General features: G+C 34.0%; 1 non-coding gene across 1 annotated transcript; it reads right to left on the bottom strand.

Moving 5' to 3' along the window:
* Positions 1–2,394: 2,394 nt before the first annotated feature.
* On the bottom strand, positions 2,395–2,467 carry TRNAI-GAU (transfer RNA isoleucine (anticodon GAU)). Its single transcript has one exon. It is a non-coding gene; the product is annotated as a tRNA-Ile (tRNA).
* Positions 2,468–4,403: the final 1,936 nt, after the last annotated feature.

The raw sequence follows: 4,403 nt of genomic DNA, 5'->3' as shown, positions 1-4,403 counted from the left end.
TAATAGAGGGCGATAACATTTGGTGGCGGCAATTTAAATAGTGATTCGACGCTTTTAGTGATTCTACGAAAAATGCCGTTTCGAGATTAATAGTCCTTCTGGGCTAATAAAAATAGCGAAAAACAAAATATGAGAAGAATGAAGGAAATAATCACTGGGCTATTATTAATTTTTTTTTACTTAAAATGTGGAAATAAAAATAATCAGTATAGCTATGAACAATCTAATGTTAAATTCAAAATATTAATTTCTATTGCTACATTCGCTTACTCAGAAATCCGATGAAAAATAGAAAGAAAAAACAGTAAGTTTGCAGCAAAAATAACTGAAAACGCATCCCACAAAGGCAATCAATTCAATAAGCATGAAAAGAAATTTTGGAGGGGAGGGATTCCCAAATTCGTGTAGAAAAAATGGATACAGATGCTATAATTTTGAAACGCAGCTAATTCCAGGAAATTTTATATATTTACATTTTTTGTTTATTTTATATCTACTTATGTATGGAAATATTTAATTCCTAGAAATAAATTTCTGTACGGTTACGCTATACTTGTATACTAAAACTCATTAACTGATAAAATTGGGCTTCATATTCCTGTCGCCAAAAAGATAGTATTTTCTATGTAAATTAAAATCAGGTAATAAGTTTATTAAATAAAGCGTCAATGCAATTATTGTGTTAACGGCAGCAGTAAGCTAAAGTGTATGCTCTAAAATTAATTTATGTACTTAGTATACAAATATGTCAAGGGAAGAAGAAGCTAGGATAATATTATATTATTCGAAATATGCCTGAAGCTTAAACTGACATTTCAAGTTATTGTGTTATGTAAGCTAAGATTTTTATATATATTTAATTAAATAAAAAGTAACATTATTAATTTTCATGGTGCATGAAAAGTGTATTAGCCATTTTTATTTATTTCCGTGAAACTGTTACTGTAAATAATTTTAAGGCTCATAATGTAGGCATAGTACAAAGTAAAAGTGTTAAGAAATTGTAATGAATCAAAATTATATTAGAATTTTAAAAAAAATCTTTAAAAACTATAATTTCTAAAGGACATTGAAGCAATGAAAATACTTCCCTTGAAAGTACTTTCGAAGCATCGCTTAATTAAATAAGTTATATAATTAGGTAAATTCATCGAATTTTTATTCCACTTTTTTGCGCGGATAAAGATCGAGCATTGACACTTGATTTTTTAAATGCTACAAGTAAATTTGACATGTTCACATAATAAATAATAAACAAGAGAAACACGTACAATATCAATTCACATTCTAAAACTAGCAGCTCAGTTAAAAATGAGTTCCGAAGTGCAGTAAAACAAGAATTATTCAAAGCAGATATTAGAAATCCCAATTATTAAAGAAATTTAATAATTAAAACTTCTTCCATTCGCCACAATGCATGCGTCACAACGCCTAAGCTTGGATTCACCGACCCGTTCAAAATGGACAGCTGTGCCAAGATACTGGAGACTAGCTCAATACCCGATGTTACAGTCGTCTCGCACACTATAGATTTCATATCTCCCCACAGCTTGAAATCCAGGGAAGTCAGGTCGGGAGATCGCGGTGGCCATGCGTGTAGTTCGCCTCTGCCAATTCATCGATCAGGATATGTTCTACCGAGGTATTTCCACACAGTGCTGTTAAACTGTGCACGCGCTCTATTATGCTGAAACACGATGTTTTGGAGTGTAGCTGCTGGAACATCAGCCATGAGATCAGGCAACATTTTTTCACACAATATCCATAAGGAACTGAGCAAGTAAACCGATTCATACGTCTCTTGCAACGTCCTCGTCTAAAATGATCACACTTTCCTTTCTCCTATAAGCCTGCGAACCTTGCCCTCTAGCGGTCGTCTTCGAATTTTCGGACACAAGTTCCTAAGGGAATCCTGTTTCCCATGGTATGACAGAGGAGTAAATTAAGTTTGGCAAAGACCTTGTGAGACATACTGTACATGATTGCTGCTATTTCTTTAGTTTTTTTTAGTTCAATTTTTTTATTCCATAGCATCGTCACAACAAGTGATTATTTTCAAAAACTTAATGAAGGTGTTCTTAATTCTAAATGAAGGTGTTATGTTGTAGAGTCATTAGGTTAATTGAAAGCAGGAAGGTTGAAAATATGCAATAGCCTTCGCCTGGAATCGAACCACGGACCTCTGAAATACAAGCTCAGTACAAGTACACCACGAAGGCAGGCTAGGGAAGCGGGATAAATACCTTATATACTCTCCTTTATAAAGGGTGACTAGGGTTTTAGGGAACTAGTCGCCAAATCCTGGGTGCGGAGAATCATCATCCATAACCCTTTTAGTTCGGATGCCACTGTCATTAGGTTAATTGGAAGCAGGAAAGAGGAAAAATATGCAATCGCCTTCGCCGGGAATCGAACCACGGACCTCTGAAATATCGGCTCAGTGTGCTGACCACTACACTACGAAGGCACGCTAAGGAAGCGGGATACTTTTAAGACTTCGATTCAGAGTGTCGTTGTTCTTTCTATTATTGTTATTATTAGTTCTACTAACTTACCAATTTTAGTAATGGTAGTTGTAGCAGCTATCACCACTAGTTTTATTATCAAAGAATAACATGTAGTTTTTCCTTAAGTTAATATGCCCGTCAAAAAAGAAAATGAACTGAAGCGTATCGTAAAACAATCCAAAATACTTTTTTTTAATCTCTTCGAGAGTATCATATATGATACGGCTCAGCTCTAATCCGTAGGCCCACGGTATCAAATGTGATACGGAAGCGGAATGTAACGGAAGGCTCAATTCAGCGTAGCACATTTGATACGCTGAAGTGTAACATTATAATTTATATTTTAAATGCGTATAAATTTTGTCAGAAAGTCGCGGAAGCTCCAAATACAATCTCTTGAGTGTTAAAACTGTTGTGATGCACATTGTTTGCTATTATATTATTCGAAATTAAAATATACGAAACTAACAAAGCTCTTTCATCATTTCGAAACGTTTAGTGCCAACACCTTAACATTTTTGGAGTTACGTACAGCAATAGGATGTAATAAGTCATTAGTGTAGAGTCACTAGGTTATGTTGAAGCAAGAGGATTGAAAAACGAGCAATGCCCTCGCCGGGACTCGAACCTGGACAATTCGAATACTCTTTGAGTGCGCTACCGTTACACCACGAAGCCATGCAGAAAAGAGGGAGAAAATGCCTTATACACTACTATTTAAATTCTTAAATTTCTTACTTCATTATTATACAATTATTATTTATCTATTATAATACGACCACAGTTACTAATATTGCAATTTAAGTTATTCTGAATTTTAGTATTAGGATTTTTTGTTTATATAATAAGGAATGGTATTTAAATAACATATGCAAGAATCCAAATATTTAGATAAAAAGCAGGTGTTATAGGAATTATTTTTTCGTGTTAAGTTTAATTTCGTGTTGCAAAATGGCACACAGCGACAATCAACGTTCCAAGGTCACCGGGCGTACAGCAGAACTTCGTTCGCTAGACTTTGGGATCGAAGAAGTTAAATTCATCTTTCTCTCATTGTTTTATTTTATAGAAAATATTTACTTTTATATGGTTTTATGAAAATGGCAATATTTTTATCTTCATATTTTAATTTTCTCTTTAATAAAATGTGATGAAGGGAGAAAGCTAAATTTCCAATTTTAAAATACAGTAAATAAGAGACTAAACGTTAGAAGAGCGTCCACTCATCTGAATTATGGATACATGATTTTAAATAATTCAACTATTTACAGTTTTACTGATTAAATGAGGCCATCAGCGGCCGAACGGTAAAGTCGCAGAACACTGGTAGTTAGATCTGGGGTTCGAATCCCGGCGAACGGACAGGGGCATTTATGTGGTTTTTCTCCTATGTAACGTATATATGAGCCAGTTTCCCTTAGAAAGTCATCCAAGAAAGCATTCCTTCCTCGAGTGTTTTGTAATTAAATAAACCAAATCTAAATGATTTAAAAGACTAGTATGCACAAAATTAAAGCAACGATGCAGAAAGGATGAAAGAAGAGGAAATAAAAAAAAGACTGAAACAAATTAAGTATTATTAATTGGAAAACAAAACTGCTGCCCTAGATTTACATTTCGCGGCTCTTACGTTTATTTAGCATATTATAATCATTGCTTAATTTGATTTAAGAATTCTAAAGGGACACAGATACACAGAGAATTTTCTGTACTTTAAATTTCCAATCCTATCTTCATACGCAGCTTTTCTCCGGCTTTGAAATCAAGTATACCATAACGTGATAACTAATCCACGAAATCCTCGAAACCCTTAAAATGCAATTTAAAAGCCATTCGCTGACTTTAGATTTCCATCCATCTTTGCAGATTTGTGTCACTGAGAAAGGATCATGTTGT

This window comes from Stegodyphus dumicola, chromosome 2 (genome assembly GCF_044657685.1).
Source record: "Stegodyphus dumicola isolate Sdum_Otavi_A_Nest chromosome 2, ASM4465768v1".
Classification (NCBI taxonomy): Eukaryota; Metazoa; Arthropoda; class Arachnida; order Araneae; family Eresidae; genus Stegodyphus; species Stegodyphus dumicola.
This window is presented reverse-complemented; position numbering and strand designations above follow the sequence as displayed.